Genomic DNA, 22,975 nt, shown 5'->3' with positions numbered 1-22,975 from the left:
GCATTTCACAGGTGCATTACCAAACAAAATTTTATAACAAATCAAATAAGGAAATATTACAATTGTGTATAAAGGGCTTGTGGATCGTTCTAAAAGAACTGAAATCTCTTTGTTCTTTGTACCAAGTAAGTACAATGAAAATATAAAATATTTAATATATCAAGATAGCTACTTGGTTTCCAAGTATTTTGTGCCCTTATTCACAAACTGCTTAAATGACCAAAGTTGACAAAATGAAACAATTACTAATGAAAGTAATGTACTGACCTGACCATTCCCTGCAAGGGCTGAATTGTCGTAGAGGAAATAAGCCCCAAAGAAAAATATTAGCCCATTAAACAGCCCTAGAAATGTCCAATAAAGGAAAGGTTTCCACTGCAGCGATGCATTATTGGCAATATTATACAGTAGTAAAATTCCAACAACTTTCAACAAGTTGCTGAGTTTGTGCCCCAAGTGAAAGTAATGCTTTCCAGAACTCAGAAATTAAAGCATTCCCGAAGTAAGTTTTGCCATTTTAAAATGAGTTTACATAACACAAGCCTTTAAGCTGCTAGGCTACTTTAAAACATTAGGGGACAGATTTTACACACCATCTCCCCCCCCCCACCCCCCTCCCCCACACCCCAAATAATGTCAGGGGTCGTGGCGGTGGGAGGGGGTGCGAAAAAAGGCCTGGCCTGATATTGCTGGCAGCAGCAAGGCTTCGTGTCGGCTTCCCCCACCCCTGCTGTTTGGCAATGGGAGCCAAATTTAAATATATAAAATAATTTAAATAAATGAATTAATTACCGTCGCGCTCCCGCCGCCCATCCCTGAGCAATATCGGTGCTGGTGGCCAGCATTCCCGTGCCTTCGGATCCTCATCCGGGGTTCCGAGGGAGAACACTGATGTGGAGGGGAGAGCAGGTAAGTTTTTTTAGTGCAGGGGGACGGGGAGCAGGTTCAAACTCATCTTGCTGGTGTGGGGGTTGGTGGGAAGGGTTACAGTGCACAAAGTAAGTATTTTGGGGGTTGAGGGCAAGGAATTAATTCAGTGGTTATTGAGGGTGGGTGGGAGAGGGTCAAGATCAAATTGTTTAATTTCTTAAAAGCAATCCAGCTTTAAATATTTGAATTGAAATGTAGGACTCGCAAAGGCAGCTGACGCCATTGCCAGGGATGGACTGCCCACTCCTCCACATTATCGGGGCGGGCAGTTCACCCATTGAAATTAGCTGCCGCATTTAATATCGCGGTGGCTCCACGATGTGTGGTCCGTGCAGGTGGACTGCCATTGTTTATGTCCACCACTGAAAACATAAATTTCGGCCCAAGGTTAAAGTCTTAGAGCAGGAGTGTTCAACTTTTTCGCATGTGAGGGGGGTGGGGGGGGGGGGTGGCACAGTACAATTTTTGTCTTGCATAGAGGCCTGGTGAGACAATTTCAGAAAGATTAAGGCATTAAAAACTTTCTCACTATGAATCAAAACAACAACAAATGTGCATTTTTGTGAAGAAACTTTAAATGAGAAGACTAACTTATTGACTTACTTTCTCGTCACTGTGTTGGACACTGATTTAGTGGGATACCTGCCATTTCTTTTCCTTGCACAAGTAGTCAAGCCATACACTTCTTGTAGTGATGACAATCTCAGGTGTGATCTTGCTTGCTCTCTCTCCCTCCTGTCTCCCTCTCTTTTCTGTCTCTATCCCCCTCTTTCTGTCTCTCTCTCTCAGAGAGGGAACAGTGGTGTCTGAACTTTGGACAGCTTCGTGGTTTTCCAGCAGGCTTTAAAAAAAAAAGAAAAGGAACCCCTTAAAAAAAAGTGTTCCTGCTCACAAAGAAGTGGCCAATGGGAGATTTCTCATCCCTCAAATTACCAGCCATGAACCTCAAAATCTTTTACCATTGGCACTTTGCCATCCCTGCGTGTGAAGCTTGTAGCAGTGCTAAGTGTGTGATGGTGTGGTGCAGCTAGTAATGTAAAGTATGAGTCGTGATTGATAGTGCACACCTCCATCACTCACCTACCAAAAATCTCTGAGTGAGGCTCATGGTGCAGCAGGTGGAAAATGGTATTTGATGATGAAGTCACTGGTGTGAGGTCACTGACCTTTCATGTCAGGTCACTGAACTACTTGCGGCAATCCATCCAAGTCCTTGAGGTTAGACTGCTGGCATTGACTGCCACAGCTCTCTGCACCCATTACCTTCGGAGCGTTTGTCTGGAGGATCTCCTGGCTCCATGTGGATACAGTAAATCTCTCCTCCTCTGCATCTCCTCAACCAAGGCCTGCAGTGCAGCATTGGAAAATCTGGGAGCCCACTCTCTCTCTCATGTTGTGCCATCATTATCTCTTTTTCCATATTAGAATGAGATCCACAATGATGTCCACCACTTGCTCCAGCCACAATGAATTTCCCTTTTAAAGGTGCAGGCTGGCTTTAAGAGGTGTTAGCCTGTCACAATTTTGGGGCCCCCACTGAAAAATACAGCCATTCAACAGCACAGTTAATGCTGGCTGGACATTTTAATCATGCTATTTAACGGGCAGCACAAAGTTCGCATAACGCCTGAATCAGAAGCATCGGGCATGGGTTAATCCCGCATCGCAATTCCGAAGTTAATTTTTGGCCCCTTTATCTTTAATAACCCTTTGCTAACCAATGAAGAAATCTTCAGAGATGAATAACACTGAATATTCCAACTGATGCTCAAATAGAAGGATAACAATAAAGGGAATGTTCATTCATTGATATGTCAATAATAAGACCCATTTATACAGACAGACAGGATTATATTAGTTAAAACGTTTCCCAATAGAACTTGCATATATATATTTTAATTTAACCTTTACCTTCGGAAAGGAATTCTGCGAGATGCATGTTCTGATCAAAAAAAGTCCTGACTCTAGTCTTGACCTTCCCCTCCTGCTCAATTGTAACACAATAATTATTGATGCCTATATGGGGACAAAATGGGATTGGCCACAAAATTGGACACTAGGATCGCAATGCGTGATTAACTCATGTCCGTTGAAATTAATGCAGGCAGCCGGCAAACTTATTGCTAATTTTAAAGCAAAGCGGCTTCAAGGGGATTTGGACAGATTTAGTGAGTGGGCAAGAACATGGCAGATGGAATATAATGTGGAAAAATGTGAGGTTATCCACTTTGGTAGGAGGAATAGATGTGAAGAGTATTTCTTAAATGGTAAGAGATTAGACAGTGTAGATGTACAAAGGGACATGTGTGTCCTTGTCAATAAGTCACTGAAAGCTAACAAGCAGGTGCAGCAAGTAATTAAGAAGTCTAATGGCATGTTAGCCTTTATCGCAAGAGGATTTGAGTACAGGAGTAGTGAAGTCTTGCTTCAATTGTATAGAACCTTGGTTAGACAGCACCTGGAGTAATGCATGCAGTTTTGGTCTCCTTACCTTAGGAAGGAATATTATTGTCATAGAGGGAGTGCAACAAAGGTTCACCAGACTTGTTCCCGGATGGCAGGACTGTGCTATGAAGACAGATTGGGGAAACTGTATACTCTAGAGTTTCGAAGAATAAGAGGTGATTTCATTGAAACCTACAAAATACTTAAAGGAATAGACAGGGTAGATGCAGGTAAGATGTTCCCCCTGGCTGGGGAGTCTAGAACTAGGGGACAAAATTTCAAAACAAGGGGGAAGCTACTTAGGACACAGATGAGAAGAAATTTCTTTACTCAGAGGGTTGTGAATCTTCAGAATTCTCTACCCCAGAGGGCTGTGGAAGCTCAGTCATTGAGTATGTTTAAAGCAAAGATTGACAGATTTTTAAATACAAATGACATAAGGGGATATGAGGATAGTGTGGGAAAAAGGCATTGAAGTGGACGATCAGCCATGATCGTATTGAATGGTAGAGCAGGCTCGATGGGCTGAATGGCCTACTCCTGATCCTATGTTTCTATTGTGGCATGCAGCCCATCACTGAATGTGCTGTTGAGCGGCTGTCTGCCTCAGCAAGAGGCCCAAGGCTGGCATCACTTAAAACTAGCCTTCCTTAGTTAAAGCCAGACTGCACTTCTTGGTAGCTTGATAAGAGGTGGTTGAACACATTGGGTACAGCAAAGGCTATGGGCCCCAACAACACCCTGACTGTAGTACTGAAGACTTGTGCTGCAGACCTAGCAGTGCCTCCAACCAACCTGTCCCACTACAGCTACAACACTGGCATCTATGCAACAATGTGAAAGGTTGTCTAGGTATGTCCTATCCACAAAAAGCAGGACAAATCCAATCTGACTAATTACCGCCCTGTCAGTCTGGTCTCAATCATCAGCAAATTAATGGAAGATGTCATTGACAGTGCTGTCAAGCGGCAATAACCTGTTCACAAATGCTCAGTTTGGGTTCTGCCAGGGTCACTCAGCACCAGACCTCATTACAGCCTTGGTCCAAACATTGACAACTGAATTCCAGAGATGAGGTGCGACTGACTGGCCTTGACATCAAGGCAGCCTTTGACCGATTATGGCATAAAGCAGCCCAAGCAAAATTGAAGTCATTGGGAATTGAGGGAAAACTCTCATTGGAGTCATGCCTTACACAAAGGAAGATATTGGGCTGGATTTTAAAGCCCCTCTGCCGTTGGGAATGATGGTGGGCGGAGGGGGCACTAAAGATCGGTGCTGCGGAGGCCCGCCACCGACCCCGACGGCAACAGGCCCCGTGCCAATCTTGGTGGCGGCGAGGCCTTGTAGCAACCGCCCTGCCGCCCGGCGATGAGACCCCCATTTAAATATGCAAACTAATTTAGATACCTGATTTAATGCGGGTCCCGTCGCCTCCTTAATCACAGCACCGATCTTCATTCGGGCGGCTGATAATGCTGCGCTTTCGGGGAAACGTGGAACAACATCTGTGAGGATGGGAGAGGAGGATTTTTTTTTCTCTGTGGGAGGCAGGGAGCGGGGTTAAAATGCTGTGGATTGGTCGGGGGGGTGATGGGAAGGGGTAAAGGGCAAAGGTGCTGAACTTTGGGGGGTGGGGGGAGGTCAAAGTTTGAATATCTGTATTCTGGGAGGGAAAAGGGCAGGAATGTTGTGATTTACCATAGTGGGGGGAGGTGGGGAGAGTGCATTATGCATTTATTTTGTTTAGTTTTAGGAAACTTAAACTTACCTGTCCCTTTAAATTTCAAATGTGCATTGAGGGCTGTAAGCCCTTTAAAAATGGCACCGGTGCATTGTAGCTGGACGCCGTTGCCTGCGGCAGCTCGCATGCCCCGTCCATGTCATCGTGGGGAGTGGGCATCATGGCCAAGCAAATGAACCCGACTTCAGTGGCGGATTCTTAAAATGAAGCCCATTGTGGTTATTGGAGGTCAATCACCATCATCTCAGCCCCAGGACATCACTGCAGGACTTCCTCAGGGTTGTGTCCTTGGCCCAACCATCTTCAACTGCTTCATTAATGGCCTTCTCTCCATCATAACGTCAGAAGTGGGGATGCTTGCTGATGATTGCACAGTGTTCAGCACTATTGACAACTCCTCAGATACTGAAGCAGTCTGTGCCCACGTACAGCAAGACCTGTGCAACATTAAGTCTTGGGCTGATAAGTGGGGCAAATAACTTTCAAACCTTACAAGTGCCAGGTGATGACCATCTCCAACAAGAGAGGATCTAACCACCTCAGTCCAGCAACTTGTCCTCCAACACATTGCTAGGATTGCTGAAGCACCGTCTCCAACAATGACAGCATGCAACCTCCCAGAACTGCCAGTGTCCTTGCTGTTGTCTGTCAGCCAACCAAGCCCAGACTGCTGAAGCCCGCACTGTGATGCTGAAGTCTGAAGCCGGGCCTCTTGGGCCAGAGCTGCCCGAGGTCGTCGTGCAAGGCCATCTGCAGTCTCCCCCACCGAAAGTCAGCAGCCTTCCACTACCCATGCTGCAGCCACTGGGGTAGTACTATGCAGGAGGACTAGAAGAGCAAAGGCACATGGAAGACATGTACTAAGGGAATGCATAAGGTTAATTCGTTGACTGTTGTTGCAAGATAGCATGGTCTGACTTATAAATTTGGTCTGGAATGTTCGTTTTATGTTGGCCACAATGAATAAATGCAACCCAAGAAGATGACATGATGGTAATTGATAGAGGAAAGGTAAGATGTGGGACTGTTGCTGAATGAGAATTGGGGTTACATTTACTAGTATCAGATAAGTTATTCACAGCGCAGCCAGAAAGAGGCTCTCCAGGTTGTCTCCTCACTTCCTCTTTCTCCTCCTTCTCCTGCTCCTCAGCTGCTCCCCATATAACTGGTGGCAAGGGCTGTCACCTCATGACGGTGAGGTTATGCATCATCCATCAGACCACGACAAATTAAGGCATCCACTCTGCCAAGTACTTTAGGACTCCTCCAGTGTGATCCAGGCAGTGGAAGTGTTGTTCCAGTAGTCCACTGTTCTGCTCTAGCACATTTTATGTGGCAACTTGTCTTTCATTGTATGCATGCTGCGCACCTGCAGGTGAGTTGCACACCAGAGTCATCAGCCATGTCGTCAGAAGATAGCTCTTGTCACCCAGTAGCCACCCTCTGGTTTGTCGTGGTGGCTTAAATGCAGATGGGACTGCAGACTGCCTTTTGGTTGCAGAACATCTCAGGGTTGACGTGCAGCACCTGAAAAACAACGTGCCTGTGGACAGTGGAACCCTGCACCGTTGGGGAGGCTGCAATCCTTAAGGAGCTGCATGCTCAGTCTACCTGCTCCTCTTTGGCAAGAGAGAATGAAATATAGTCAGCTATCCTTGAATAGAGAGGATCCGTCTCATTACTACTCAACAATGATGGCAAATTGCAAGATGATGTCAATACTCCCAGCTCCAGCCTGGAATTAGCCAGACACATGGAAGTCAATGATCACAGTTGCCTTCACAGTCACTGGCAATGTGGTCCTTGCCCTGGTTTGAGGTTGCAGTTGTGGCAGATTTCAGTGATGTGCTTAGTGAAGCACAAACATCTGACATGCAATGTTCCTTGCTCAGGGTCACATGAGAGAATTGCTCCCTGAACGTCCTGGATGGATATGGCCTCCTGCTGAGAGCTCTTCTCTCCCTCCTCCCTCTTTCAGCAGCTTGTTCTACTCTGCTTTGCCACTGTTCATTCTCCCTATCATGCTGTATTCCAAGGGGAATGACTACTTGTGCATCCATATCTGGGAGCAAATGGTTTGTACAGAAGCCTTAAAATCAGGACTAAGTCCTTCAACACCCAACACTTGTACAAACATATGAACAGCCAGTAGAAATCAATAGTAACTGACCTGAAAGTAATTGGGGATTCCTTTTAACTAACACTAGTGGGCCCAAGGGGAGGACCTTCCTGCTTCTGAACACATGCTTAGCCATGTATGATTAAGAGAGGGCATTAGCTGGAGCATTGAGCTCCAAAATGGCAGGGCTGATATCAAATCAATGTTGGATACTAACTGACGTCACGAGCTGCCTACTCTCTATACTTCTGGTGGACGCTCACTGAGTGCATTAACACTGTCACTGATATGGCATCTGGTACAACTTGTCCCAGAAATGTGCACATGCACCATGGGTGCCCTTTTGTGCTTCTAAGACCACTTGTAGTGCCCAAAAAAGGAAGCTACACAATTGAATGTTGCAGTGAAAAACCTTGTGCGGAAGGAAAGTAGAAGGGATATAATTGCCACAAGTCAACACGATCATGGCAAATCCGAAACCATGTTATATTGTGTTGTTTTCTATTGGTCTGGATTTTGTGGTCAGTGACAAAGCAACGGTGCTCACCACTGACCTTGAAGAAAACTGCCCACAAAGATCTAGCTGTCTTGGTGGCGTGGATATCCCCTTTCCCATGGACAGTTTAAATCAGCTGCCAAGTTAAGGGGATGTCTTAGCATGTTACAGCACTGATGACAGCAAGTGGGTAAGCAGCCAGTCACATTGTAGGCATCACACACAGTAAACCAGCAAGCTAAAAGCACAATATCCTTAGTTATAATTTAAATTTCCAGATAGTGAAATAAACAGTGATGATTACTTTAATGTAGAAGTTAAAATAAAGATAAACAAACTTGAAACTTTTTTTTTTAAATGTGGATTTTTTTGATCTTTCTGGAGAAATTTGCCATTCCACAAAATAAAACTCGCTTTTTGAGCTAGTAGGGTGTTTAGCAGTTTTTATGCAGTTAGTATGCTGCTAAAAATCCAGCCACACCTCGTCCAACAAGGTGTAACTTTTTAAAGGGTTTTTATAGTCAATCTAACAGTGTAAGAGTGGACGTTTTCATCCAATTATGATAGCAATGGAGATTGTAATCCATGGGAACCTCTACAGCACACCCACTGGAGGAGCAGTGACTTATTGATAGCAACTTCTGGATTTCCACATTTAACTGTGCATGTGGGGACTCCAGAAGTTGCTGTCATTTTCAGTGGAGTAATGTTGGCAAACGCTGACAGTTTTGCCATCATTACCACTGCAAAATCTGAGCCATTGTCTTGTAGAGTGTTGTGTAATGTTATATTATACTGGCAGGTTCCCCCTTGGTGTGTATATCCAATAGCCCCAGACTTAGTCAAATGGGTTTAGATAGAGTTGAAGTGCAGGGCAGAGCATTATTCATATAAGTTTGTATATTGATCCTCAGTAGACTATTTGATCGTGGGGGAATCCCAGCCAAATCTGGTCCTCCTCCTCCCACTGCGCACATAGCTGGGCTTTCAGCAGTCAAGTTCCAGCTGCTGAACTTGATCCAGTTTTCCCCTTAGGGGCACTGTGGGCGACCTGGACAATGCTTACCACTGCCCAACAGAGACCAGCTAAGATCAGTGATGGGATCAAAAATGTCCATGGGTTGTATGGCTAGGCTATTCACTAAGTGGAGCACATTTAATATTTTCCTAGAAAAGGAGGATATATGTATTTCCAGCTTTCCCTACACCTGACAGGCCTGTCCTCTACCATCACCTCAGGAGTGTGGGTAGAGAATCAATTTTCTGTTTTTAGTGTTTTCTTTGTGTCTACTTTTTACTTAGCTACGATTAAATGGGTTTACTTATTTCTATTGTGTGATTACATGCATTGTATATCAACACTGTATGTTAAGGGGTCACAATTGGACCCTGCTGCACCTGTTCCTTTGGACACAGAACGGGACAAAAATTAAAAATTTCCTGCTGCTGTTTCCCTGCACTCGAGGTGCCCGAAATATATTCAATGCCATACTGGAGTTTGCCAAAATTCAAGTGCTCCCAGAGGGCACCTTAATCAAGCATTGGTCCCTTGCATATATAAATGAGGTAAAACAAGAAATGCTGGATTCACGCAGCAGGTCTGGCAGCATCTGTGGAAAGAGAAGCAGAGTTAACGTTTCGGGTCAGTGACCCTTCTTCGGAACTCCGAAGAGTATATATATATATAAATGAGGTGCCTGTTTCAGGACTTCTCCCAGAAATTTGTTAGGACTGAGCCAGCCCTGCTCTTAATGATATTCAACATCATCAGAGGAATCACCACAGTGTTCATCTTCAACTTCACCACCTGGGCCATAACCTGGACTGGAGCCTCCACCTGTTGTACAACTTGCCCGATCTCTGTTCCACTGAAATCACTGGAATTAAAATTGGGCAGGTTCTACAAGGTGTGGGAGATCTGCTCAGGTGGCGACATTGAAAATGGCCAACTAACCATCCTCCCTCCGGAACTTTCAGCTTTCTGAAGGACCATGCTGCCCAAACAAGACATAAGTTATTAGTCTCTAATAAAATAAATGGACACCAATCAAGGAAAAAAAACACATGACATGACTGAAAATGATGCTGGCACTTAATTCACAGCATGAAAACTACCATAAGAAAAAGGGGCAATCCATATGTGAACGGCACAGTGATGCAGTGGTTAGCACCGCAGCCTCACAGCTCCAGCGACCTGGGTTCAATTCTGGGTACTGTCTGTGTGGAGTTTGCAAGTTCTCCCTGTGACTGCATGGGTTTCCACCGGGTGCTCCAGTTTCCTCCCACAGCCAAAGACTTGCAGGTTGATAGGTAAATTGGCTGTTGTAAATTGCTCCTAGTGTAAGTAGGTGGTAGGGGAATTGAGGGAAGGTGGGGATGTGGTAGGAATATAATGTAGTATTAGTATAAAGGGTGGTTGTTGGTCGGCACAGACTCGGTGGGCCAAAGGATTTGTATCAGTGCTGTATCAATAAATAAATAAACTTCTAAAGTCCACAAAAGAGCAAACAGCCATGATTTTACTCTCCAGTGTCGGTTAAAAAAGCGCAGCTTAATAGATTCCGTCTACACTGTACCAGAGATTTGACAAAGGCAGGATGACAGGAGAGGTCAGTTTATGACCTTTGTCCTTCAGACCTGTCTCAACCTCAACTCCCCCAGCATGCCAGAAATTCAGTTCACTGTGACTTAAATACAGTCAGAAAGCGGCCTACCTTAACTTCAGCATATGATCAAATATCGACTGAGTCTTGCTAACTAGTGGAAGGAAACCAGTTGCTCAAAAGTAACAGAGAAAAAAAGGCTTGCATTTATATAGCACTGTTCACTACCTCAGGATGTTCCAAAGTGCTTTACAGCCAATGAAGTACTTTTGATGTGTTTTAAGTGGCTATAATACAGTCCAAGGTCAAGAATTGACTCCTGTCTGGACCAATCTTTTAGCTGCCTCTCTACATATTTATAGTAGAAAACAAGATCTAAACAAATTTATCATTTGGCTTGCATTCACTAATTCATTTAGGAATTAAGAACAGTTAACTTCCTGACATTTCTAAAGATTGCATGCATTAAGCAAATAGAGACAGAGGAGGAGAAAGAATTAAAGGGGAAATGTTTGAAGTAATAGATGGAGTTCAGTTACTGGTTTTGGCTTGGATGTAAAGTCTTTGATTGAAGTTAAGTCTTGCAGTTCTCGTTGGGGTCCAGCGCACACGTTCAAACTTGTTTTACTGGTCTTCTGTCTTGAGGCTTAAGTTACTTCCTTGCGTCCCTGGAACTTTGTGTGTGTGTGAGAGAGAGACGCTCTTTTCTTGAAGTTCAATTGCAGTCTCTTTCTGTGTCAGGCACAATTCAAAAAGCCCCAGGTTGGCTAGCAGGTTAATCATGTGACTAGCTCCCTGTTTGAAACAGCCTCTCCTGTGAGGTTTGTGGATTCCTCCAAGCTTACCGGACACATTCAGTGGGGTGGGGGGTGGTGGTGGGGTGTTGGTGGGGGTGGGTGGGAAATGCTGGTCCTCAGTGTCTTTTAATCATCACTATTGACAAAACCCATCTGGCTAATTGGATCAGGGAGTACTCCCATTGTCTCTCCATGCAACTGTCTTTTAGAATGCAAATGTGCAGCCATGTTTTCAGCTACTGTTCTGTGGTCTTTTCAAAACAAGTTATGTTCAATGTCCAGTAAGCGTTCAAATAATGTTCCATATGTCAAAATTACAATATTTCCATCTGGCAGGTGTGGTTTCCATCACACTACTTTCATTCTCTTTACAGATACAGTGAGTATGTATTGCCAGCATCTCAAAATTGTGGGGGGAAAATGTATTTTTGTAAAAAGCTTGCACATGTGAAAGTTATAAAGATTTTCTTCTGTTATCTAGAATGTGAATCCCTCTGAAGTCTACCTAGAGTGTGAGGTGAAACAAGACGCGTCTGGGATAAGGAAGTGACTCTTTTTTGCTGCTGGAAGGAGAACGATAGACTAGGATTTGAGGTATGTGAACACTGATGTGTTCTCCAACATTGGTATTATATTCTCAAAATTGTTTAACCTGGCTTACAACTTGCAATACTATTTTGCATTCATTTTATCCACTGTTTCAATGTAGGAAATGCAGCAACCAATTTGCACATATCAAGCTCCCACAAATAGCAATGTGTTAATGACCAGATAATCTGTTTTAGGGATGTTGGTTGATGGATAAATATTAGCCAGGACACTGGGGAAAAGTTCCAAATCGTACCATGGGATCTTTTACATCCACCTGAGAGGTTTAAAGTTTCATCCGTCAGTGTTATTGGCTGCAGTACACCAACGTACCTTCACAGACTTGCAACAAACTGTGTTCTTCTTTAGAATGATTAACTTTGAATTCTTTATTTCCTCATTCATTTGATCTCCATCCCTCCCCCCTGCTTAAAGAAGTTAACTCAGGCTGAGATGCAAATCTACAATGTCAATTGTCCAAATTGATGTATGAGTCGTAACAATATTGATTGTTTACTTAATTATGAATGAGGGGAGAGGACAGAAAGCGGGGTGCATGCTCATCAAAGATCATTGGATAGAAAGCAGGAACGGATATCCTAGTCAATTTTTTCCACTCCATAACTGAGACTAATTATAAAGCTCCTACAGTAACCTCCATTAACCTGAGCACAAAATGGGGAATTAAACATGAGACATTCATGCTCTGTATGACTCAGCTAATTACAAGACAACCTCACTGACCCATAGGGGGATACCTTGGGAGTCTAATCAAGTCTGATTTATATTAGACAAGATATGAAGGCCATCTTTGGGGCATGTGCTGCATTCTCAAAGTGCTTGCATTCTCTCCAATCTCATTAGTTAACAAATATCATAATCCAGAATGAAATACATAGCTAATGTTAAAGATTGTAACTGCAAGAAAAAATATTTATAGTATATAATTGTTTATTCGTATAGATTGTGATAATTTAACATTCTCATCCTTGTGCTCAAATCCTTTCATGGCCTCACCTCCCTCCCTACCTCTGTAACCTCCCCTAACCCAACGACCCTCTGAGAACTCTGTTACTTCAATTCTGCCCTCTTGTACATCCCCAATTTCCTTCGCCACACCATTTGTGGTGGTGCCTCCAGCTTTCATGGCCCTAAACTCAGAATTCCCTCCCTAAATCTCTTTGCCTCTCTACCTCTCTCTACTCCTTTAAGTCACTCCCTAAAACCTACCTCTTTGACCAAGCTTTTGGTCATCTGGCCTTACGTGGCTTGGTGTCATGTTTTGGTTGATAAAGCTCCTGTGAATCCTTGGGATGCTTTACTGCATCCAATGTGCAATATAAATGCAAGTTGTTGTATTGTTTATTAAAATATCCAGGGGGGAATTGTGCTCTCCCACTGTTAAGATGACTGTCACTCTGTAATATGTTCAGAATCAGCTTATAAGCAGTTAGAACTCAAGGCAAAAAAAGTGGACAATAAAATCAGGCTGTGCGTTGTTGAAAGCTATTGGAGTATAGATTATATACTACTGTGTGACCCCCAACATTATATGCAGGATGACTACTGAGCTTCTGGCAATGGTTAACTTCAAAATGGACATGTAATATGGCAATCCCCTCATAATCAAGTGTGTTGCCTACACCACAGGCCTCTGTCTCTTTTCATGTTATGCCTGCTAAAAAATACACTGGGACCCAGTGAGCTGGGACATCCTTTGTTTTTGCTATGACTGCCAGCTGAGAAAAAGTCTAAATGAGATTTATCCTCAAAATGTCGTTGGTTACTTTGTTCTGAGCTTCAGTGATAAATGCACAAGGAAGATGCCAAGGACTTGAAAATTCAAGGGTATCATTCTATTAATTTTAATCTCAGAGGGAAATACGAATGACCTTCTGTCTGCTCCACACATAGTCAGTTACCTCTGCTAAACCAGTAATTATTCTATCCAGCAGCCATACTTGTCATTGAACTCAAGCTAATAATGATTCAACCGTTTTCCTAGACTTTGAATATTATTATTTTTTATAATTTGATGAACTTCAGATAATGCAACTATGTGTTCCTGCATATTTTGTCCCTGTTCTCATATTTCTAATGACTTGCATATTTTTTTAAGGGATCGAAACTTCAATTAGAACTTGTCTGTATAGATGATTTGAATCATGAGGCCACTCCTGAGAAACAATAGCGGGTCAATGGTAGGGCAATGCAAAATGTTGCCCCATACGTCATTCACCAACTAATAATGGGAATCTTTAGCAATTCATGCCCATAATTCAGATAAACTATTCAGCACAGAAGGTGGTACAGCCAGAGCTGTTCTTGCCCTTGCAAACATTCACACTTCAATCAGGGCCATTGTGTATAGCAAATAAAGAGTGGTCATTTATCACCTTGGCCATTTATCACCTTCTTGACCCATGCTGAGCCACCCTGACTCAGCACAGGGTACTCAGGCCAATTGTAATCTTCCTTCCTGCTGAGACTAAGCATATACCAGAACTCAGCCTGAACCTTCCTGATTTGATTGGCTCTCGTGCTGAGTGGATAAATTTGCTCAGCCATTGGAGAAGCCTTATATTATGGGTTAGTCTTGAGTGACACAAACGCACCCATATTTACAGGGTACAAGGGAAACCGAAAATAAATCCAGCAAAGCCAGAGAGACACAGGTCCTGACAATCTTACCAGCAGGACCACATGAACATTTTTTAAGCTCCATTTCCCGCCTGATAGCCAGCAAAATCGACAGCTTGACCAGCAGGCAGGAGAGTAAACACCAGCAGCATGAGGCTGCAGCTGGGCTCCTGTAATGAAGGGAGGGTCTGAGGCCTGGCAATCAGGAGGGGGTGCAGTCCACAATCAGCAGGTCTTGTGGGGGTGGAGGCTGGTGATCAGGGCTGCAGGGCGGCCGAAGGCTTCCTTGAGAGGCCTGTGTAGAACAGTCCTGCTCCTCCTGACCTACCAGGAGTGCTGATAAAGGAAGCTACCTTGTGGAGCCAGCTGCTGCTGCCTCCCTTTCACTGCCAACTTCCCTGACTTCTTGGAAACTCATGCAACAACAGTCAATTTCAAATCTTGCTCCGTGTTGGACTCTGGGAGCCCAATTTAAATATGTTAATTAAGTGCCCTGCCTTTTCACGACAGAACACTCAGGAGCCATGATATCCACCGCCATAGAAAACGCAATGGATGCATTCGCAGAGAGTTGTAGATACGTTCTCCATGTTAAACTCTCCAACCCCACCAATCCTTTCCCATCCATTACATGTGTGGGTTGGGGGTGGGGGGAGGGGATGGTGGTTAATAATGAGGCCATTATCTCAGAGCATTTTAGACCTGTGGCAAATGTGGCCACATGATGCTGAGTTATTCCAGATGTAGAACTATTGACTATCCTACAAATTGAATACAGCTTCAAATGAATTGATGGAGTTATGTGACATCAAAAGATAAAGTTAGAACTTGCATTTATATAGTGCCTTTCATGACCTCAGGGTGTCCCAAACTGCTTTACAAACAATGAAATACATTTGAGGTATAGTCACTGTAGTCAATTTGCACACGGTACGCTCCCACAACCAGCAGTGAGATGATAAGCAGATAATCTGTTTCTTCCGTGATGTTGGTGGAGAGATAAATAATGGCCAGAACACCAGGGCGAACTTCCTTGCACTTCTTCAAAATATTGGCCATTTCAGAAGAACAGTCCAAGGAAGGAAAACTGAACTTCCAATTCGTACATGATTTAGAGAAGTGTCGAAACATTTCAACCTTGCTGGAAATGGAATTCATGGTTTATAAGGTAAAACATTGTAAAGATACACAGGTTTCCTACTTGAATACAAAAGCAAAATACTGCAGATGCTGGAAATCTGAAATAAAATCAGAAAACACTGGAAGCACTCAGCAGGTCAGGCCAAATCTGTGGAGAGAGAAACAGAGTTAAAAAAACTCAACTTTTACCCTCATCCCCTGGCCACTGACCCTCTCCTTCCCATTCATGGAGAAGGAGTTAAAAGTATCAGAATTGAGCATCCTGGCCCATCCAAGCACATCAAAACTTCAGCCCAACCTAATGTGTATGTTTTTACAAACATAAATCTGGCCATTGATGAGGCTCCCACAAAAAGCCTTTGCATTTTTTTGCCATTACTATTTGACGAAACAAGCATCTATGTGGCGGCAACTGAGAAAAACAAATTGTGATTTTCCCTTCAAAGGCCAACCCACACTTTTACAGGCACATAGCTTGCTCCATTAAAGATGGTTTTCATAGGTCAGTGGTTAAAAATGTCTCCAAAGTATTTGTGTAATGGCTTGTTATGAATGCCTAAGCAGGTATCCAACAAACGGGGCTCTCAGCTGGTTCACTGTATGTTGAGGTTTAGTTTTATGCCACACAAGGCTTCTTCAACATACTTCAGTAAACTGAGCAATTTTAATGGGCAGTTCTGGAATAAAACCTATTGTCACCTAATGCAGGAGATGTGGTAATTCATTAGCAACACAGCAGTAAATAGTTACATATAGGGTAACACAGAGGTTAGATTGTGTTATAATGCAGTAACACAGTGAGGGGTTGAGATAATATGGTACTATTCGATTTTGTCTAGATTTTTGTTTCAAAACTGCAGTGATCTTGTTGCACAGCAGTTCCTGATGTTAGACACTGTCCGTGTGAACACTGAAATACATAATCACCGTGAAGACCAAACCTTTGGCCCCATCTCAAACTTTGTGGGTGGAATTTTATGCTCTCCGTTGCAGCGGTTTTAGAAGTGGGGAGAGCATAAAATCGTGTGGGATGGTGGCGGTAGGGGCTTCCCGCCACCATCCGGCTTCTGCCAAAATTTGGTCCGGGGCAGAAAGGCCTGTGAATGGCCTTCCCGTCTGGTGCCAGTTGGGGCCCTTAACTGGGAGATTAACCCCCAATGAAGGGCCTCTTCCCACCGTAGCCACGATTAGCCTTATGGTGGGTGGGCCTGTTGCTATACGGGAAGCATGGCACGGAAAACCGTGCAGGCTGCTTCTCTGCTCCGGGGTGGGGTGGGGGGGGGCCCTCATTTTAAGCTACTTGGTGCCTGAATGAGGGACCTGGCTTCGGGAAGGGGTGGGGTGGGGTGTCCCACTGAGAGCCATCCCCCTGTCCTTGCTGCCAACACCCCTCCCGCTGCAACACCCACCCCGCAAGACCCCTCCCACCCTGACCTCCCTGAGGCCTGGTTCCAGCACTCTTTCTCTGCCTCTGGTAGGTTGCTCCTCCAGCTGAAGCCACCACCTCTGTGGTGGAGCTGCAGCTGTGCCAGTCTCTGGTTGCTTGCTCTCCGAGGGAGGAACTTCTGGCGACAGGGTCCTTAATTTTGTGAAAACCCCCCCGCAGTGCACTTAAGTACCTGATTATCACTAGATTCGGCGGGCCTTCTGGAGAAGAGGCTATGCAGGGATCTCGATATCACTTTTTCTGGATGTCAAGACCCCAGCCGGCAGGATAAAATTCCCCCATGTATGTTTGCCAGCGATTGATTTTCCCCTCTACAGTCACTGTCTTGGGCTGCTTCAATTTTGCAAATGAGGTACATGTTGCATTCTGTGCCTCCTATATTGGTGTCCGCCATAGCTTATTGGTAGCATCATTGCCTCTGAGTCTGAAGATTCGTGGTTCAAGTCCCATTCTAGAGGCTTGAGCACAAAATCCATGCTACGACTTCAGTGGAGTGCTGCACTGTCGGAGGTGCCACCTTTTGAATCAATGTCTCGCCTGACCTTTCAGGTGACCGTCAGGGATGCTGTGGCACTATTATGAAGAGTTTGGAAGTCTAGGCCATTAGAAGCTGGGGTCATTCTCCTTAGAGCAGTGAAGGCTCAGAGGAGATTTGATAGAGGTGTTTAAAATCATGATGGTTTCAGGTAGAGTAAATAAAGAGAAACTGCTGTAATAAAAACAAGAAATGCTGGAACCACTCAGCAGGTCTGGCAGCATCTGTGAAAAGAGAAGCAGAGTTAACGTTTCGGGTCAGTGACCCTTCTTCGGAACTGACAAATATTAGAAAAGTCACAGGTTAGAAGTAGGTGAGGTGGGGGTGGGGCAAGAGATAACAAAGGAGGTCGAGATTGGACCAGGCCACATAGCTGACCAAAAAGTCACGGAGCAAAGGCAAACAATATGTTAATGGTGTGTTGAAAGACAAAGCATTAGTACAGATTAGGTGTTAATACACTGAATATTGAACAGCAGCAAGTGCAAACCTGAAAAAAACAGTGGGTAAGCAAACTGAACAAACAAAGATGAAATGAAATAAATGCAAAAAAAAGATTGTAAAACATGTAAAAAAGAATGTAAAAAAAAAAAAGGAAGAAAAAATAACTAAAAATGAAAGTAAAATGGGGGGCTGTCATGCTCTGAAATTATTGAACTCAATGTTCAGTCCGGCAGGCTGTAGTGTGCCTAATCGGTAGATGAGGTGCTGTTCCTCGAGCTTGCGTTGATGTTCACTGGAACACTGCAGCAATCCCAGGACAGAGATGTGAGCATGAGAGCAGGGGGGAGTGTTGAAATGGCACGCAACCGGAAGCTCAGGGTCCTGCTTGCAGACTGAGCGGAGATGTTCCGCAAAGCGGTCACCCAGTCTGCGCTTGGTCTCCCCAATGTAGAGGAGACCACACTGTGAGCAGCGAATACAGTATACTACATTGAAAGAAGTACAAGTAAATCGCTGCTTCGCCTGAAAGGAGTGTTTGGGGCCTGGGATAGTGAGGAGAGAGGAGGTAAATGGGCAGATATTACACCTCCTGCGATTGCAGGGGAAGGTGCCATGGGACGGGGACGAGGTGGTGGGGGTAATGGAGGAGTGGACCAGGGTGTCGCGGAGGGAACGATCCCTTCGGAATGCTGACAGGGGAAGGGAGGGGAAGGTGCTGATGGGTTGATAACCAGAAGGTCAGATTTCAGGTGATTGCCACGGGAGCCAGAGGTGACATGAAAAATTGTTTTTTCATGCAATGCTTTTGGAATGCGCTGCTTGATAGGGTGATGGAAACAGATTCAATAGTAGCCTTTAAAAGATAATTAAATAAATACTTGAAGGAGAAAAAAATTACAGGCAATGGGACTATCTGGATTGCTCTTTGAAACAGCCTCTGCAGACTCAATAGGCCGAATAGCCTCCTTCTGTGTTATACTACTGTATTGTTCTATAAATGATATTGCTACTGGCTGCCAGGAGTCGGGTGTGGTGTGGTGGGACTAGTCAGGGCATTGTGGAGGACCCATGGAAATGGTCTCTGTAATATTACTTGTTCCTTTGGTATGTAGACTATTGTAAGATTCACAGGACTGCAAGTAATTGTTGTATAATTGCCTTTAAGAGTGATGTCCCTTTAAAATCTTAGTATACAAATGAGCTAAGCACCAGGATGCTGTCATGTGAATACAAGCCTGAGTCATTCTGCAATTGTAAAACCCAGAGTAAGGTTCTGTAAATAGTTAGCTCTATACTATATAGAATAGTCTAGCTTTAAATAAACCAATTAGAGATTTTCAACCAAATGAACTCCACACATGTCATTTATGTTGCATTAGACAACATAAAATGACTCATTACAGTAATATCCAAAGAATCACTGCAGAAGTTCCTCAGGGTAGTGTCCGAGGCCCAACCATCTTCAGCTGCTTCATCAATGACCTTCCTTCAATCATAAAGTCAGAAGTGGGGATGTTCACTGCACAATGTTCATCACCATTCGCGACTCCTCAGATGCTGAAGCAGTCCATGTAGAAATGCAGCAAGACCTGGACAATATCCAGGCTTGTGCTGATAAGTGCCAAGTAACATTCGTGCCACACAAGTGCCAGGCATTGACCATCTCCAACAAGAGAGAATCTAACCATCTCCCCTTGACATTCAATGGCATTACCATCACTGAATCCCCCACTATCAACATCCTAAGGGCTACCATTGACCAGAAACTGAACTGGAGTAGCCATATAAATACCATGGCTACAAGAGTAGGTCAGAGGCGAGGAATCCTCGGTGAATAACTCACCTCCTGACTCCCCAAAGCCTGTCCACCAACTACAAGGAACAAGTCAGGAATGTGATGGAATACTCTCCACTTGCCTAGATGGGTACAGCTCCAACAACACACAAGAAGCTCAACACCATCCAGAACAAAGCCACCTTCTTGATTGGCACCCCATCTACAGTCATTAACTCCCTCCACCACCGATGCACAGTGACAGCAGTGTGTACCTACAAGATGCACTGCAGCAACACACCAAGGCTCCTTAGATAGCACCTTCCAAAGAAGGACAAGGGCAGCGGATGCATGGGATCACCACCACCTGCAAGTTCCTCTCCAAGCCACACACCATCCTGACTTGGAACTGTATCATCGTTCCTTCACTGTCACTGGGTCAAAATCCTGGAACTCCCTTCCTAACAACTCTGTGGGTGTACCTACTCCACATGGACTGCAGTGGTTTGAGAAGGCAGCTCACCACCACCTTCTCAAAGGGCAATTAGGGATGGACAATAAATGCTGGCCCCTAGCCAACGACACCCACATCCCATGAAAGAATTTTTAAAAAATGTGGGTTTTTATTATAGCTTAACTGGAACTATATATATATATATATTAGTACAGTTTCTGCAGGATCCAAACCAACACACATCTTACTCTGTCGGGTTACACCCACAATTGCCTAGATATGTGTGATGTGACATCACTTCCTTCAATGACCTTCACTTACAGCCTCTTAAGGTGGTCCCACAATAGTCCCTGGCAAGTTGGGAGAAGGGGTGGTTTTCAACTCTGCAATGGAAGGGGAAGGCTGGGGCAGGGAAGGCCAAAGCTATCCTAGTGGGGCCATGTGGGAGAGTGCCCACCTGCTCCTCCCAGGTTCCCATAGAATATTTAAGTTTTTTTAAAAAATAAAGTTACTTACCCGGGCTGATATCCTTACTGCTGCCGCCATCTTTTCTGGTGTGCCATCGCCAAGCCCACAGTTAACTGGTCATGCACATCCTAGTGATGTTAGCAGGTGCAACACCACTATTTGAATTAGGCCCCTGTCATTCTGGGGTGTGTGGCCATCCTGTGCCTGAAGACGAAAAGGTAAAAGGATGGGGGGGGGAGTGGCAGTGTGTGAAGATGGTAGCGTGTGAATCAGCACACCACCCACGATCCCAATATCTTGCTCCCTCCCTCCTCTCTACCACCCCCATCCCCCACTGCCCAAGCCTGTACCATTTCCGAGTGTGGGGGCACTGGTGTAAAATCACAATTTTCCACCCTCAGTAGAAAAGTATTCTGAACTGAAAGGTTGTAAGTGGGGAAAAAAAAATCTGATCGTACCTGCTGCCTCCAGTGGTCAATGTACTACAAACAAACATATGGAAAAGACCTTCAGGAGAATCCAACCTCGCCTTATCCAGACACAACTCAACTGCATAAACTGTTTACCAATCGTATAACTGCATAGCCCCCTGAAAGAGTTTTTAAAGAAAGAGTAAAGAAAAAGCTGCAACAACATAAGAATGTCCATGTTAATTTAAACTTCCGAGGGAGGTGGCCAGCTATTTCCAGAAAAGTCCTGCCCTGAAGGTAATTGAGTGAAATCCTACCATCACAATCTACATCATTGAAGCCTTTCTGGTTGCAATGGTCCCAACAGGAACAATCTCAGAATCACCAATGGGAAGTTTTGACACTATGCACACTACATAAATATAAGTTGTTGTTTCACTGAATATCTGTTTGGCCATGTCTTCTTATCTTAATAGCCTTTAACTTTTTTATAATCGATTGAGCTGAAGGGATGATAACCTTTTATTCAGCTCAAAGGAACTATGTTTTAAAATTCTAAATGTCGTGATTTTCACTATAAACGGATGGAAAAATACAAAGTATTCCGCCAATATTTTTCTTTTCTACCTAATTCTTCTCATACTGCCACAAAATATTAAATTTTTCTCTCTCACTCCCAATCATCTGTTAATTTACCTCACTGGGCACCATAGCTTTTTAGTGTCACCAGAACCTTTTGGTCCAATTCTGGAGACCCTGTGGTCCATATGGTGTAGTCAAATCCTGGAGATGAGGTTGAATGTATAGTGTGGTGTGAGGGGGGGCGGGCGGAGGCTGTTCATACCAGTGCTAAATCACATTTGTCACACCAGGCACTTCTAATGAAAAGGCAATAAAAATTGCAGAATTTGTGTCAAATCATTTTTATATCATTCAAAAGGAAAATCTGTTTGAATTTAAGGCTGTGTCTAAAAGGTAGCCCCTTTAAAAAGGTAGCCTTTCCAGAAAGTTCTGAACTACTGCATTTGTATTCTGTCACCAATTACACACTGTGATTCTTTTATTAAACTGGGGGAACAGCTATTCACTATTGCACAGTCAAAAAAGCCTGATGCGAGATTGTGCTGCTGATGGAGTTTCTCAGAGTACTTCCATACAGCAGTTGTTTGAGCAGCTTGTAACCAAACTGACGGTGACCCACTTTCCCGCTCTCTCTGATGCTGACAGCACTATTGGAGAGCGAGACAACCAACCTGATTATATTTATATATTATGCTATAAATAATTATTTAGGTCCTGGAATTAAATGGAACACAATTTGAGCATAATGCATCTGCGAAGCTGAGGCATTAACTGCAGGGTGGATTGAAATGCGACTGAATTTCACATGATTTGCTGCCTGTCTCAAAGCAGATATGAAGGAGGCTGGGAAAGCAGGGGGTCCAAAGGCCATCAGCCACACCAGAATCCTATTAGGAATCGCAGCAGAAGCAATTAATCTTCATACAAAGGACAAGACACGCACGTGCCGCAGTCAATAGCGGTTTGATCCTTCTGCGTGGACTGTCGACTGGGGACAACTTGGGGGGATATCAGATGTGACAGCAGTGATCAGGCTGCTGTGCTGGAGATGTGCACAAGCAGCAATTGATCTGGGCTTTTCTACTGATTTGCGAATGGTCCAGCATGCCAGACTATAAGCAGCAGCGTGTGATCTAGGTAAAAACATTGAGGCGTTTTTTGATCAACTTTCTCACTATCAACAAAGTGACAAAACCAAAATGTGGCAATTATTCTTCTGTGTCCTCGGCACTGCCTCGCTTGCAGTTTCACCAACTTTAAACATCAGGGATGTTTCAATCACATTTAAGATTGAAGAAACTGACAGATTACAAATTAATTCAATTAGATAAAATAGCTGACAAATATCAAAATTCTTTT

General features: G+C 44.1%; 1 protein-coding gene across 4 annotated transcripts in view; it reads left to right on the top strand.

Annotated features, from left to right (window-relative positions):
• Positions 1-22,975, top strand: part of lingo2 (leucine rich repeat and Ig domain containing 2) — a 732,996-nt gene that overhangs the window by 163,618 nt on the left and 546,403 nt on the right. For all 4 annotated transcript variants that reach the window (XM_068028956.1, XM_068028955.1, XM_068028958.1 and 1 more), the window contains exon 2: positions 11,616-11,728. The gene's annotated coding sequence lies outside the window, so the exon portion shown is untranslated. The remainder of the gene's footprint in view (positions 1-11,615; positions 11,729-22,975) is intronic.

Source organism: Heterodontus francisci, chromosome 4 (assembly GCF_036365525.1).
Source record: "Heterodontus francisci isolate sHetFra1 chromosome 4, sHetFra1.hap1, whole genome shotgun sequence".
Classification (NCBI taxonomy): domain Eukaryota; kingdom Metazoa; phylum Chordata; class Chondrichthyes; order Heterodontiformes; family Heterodontidae; genus Heterodontus; species Heterodontus francisci.
Note: the sequence above shows the minus strand (reverse complement) of the source record. Positions and strands in the feature narration are given on the sequence as shown.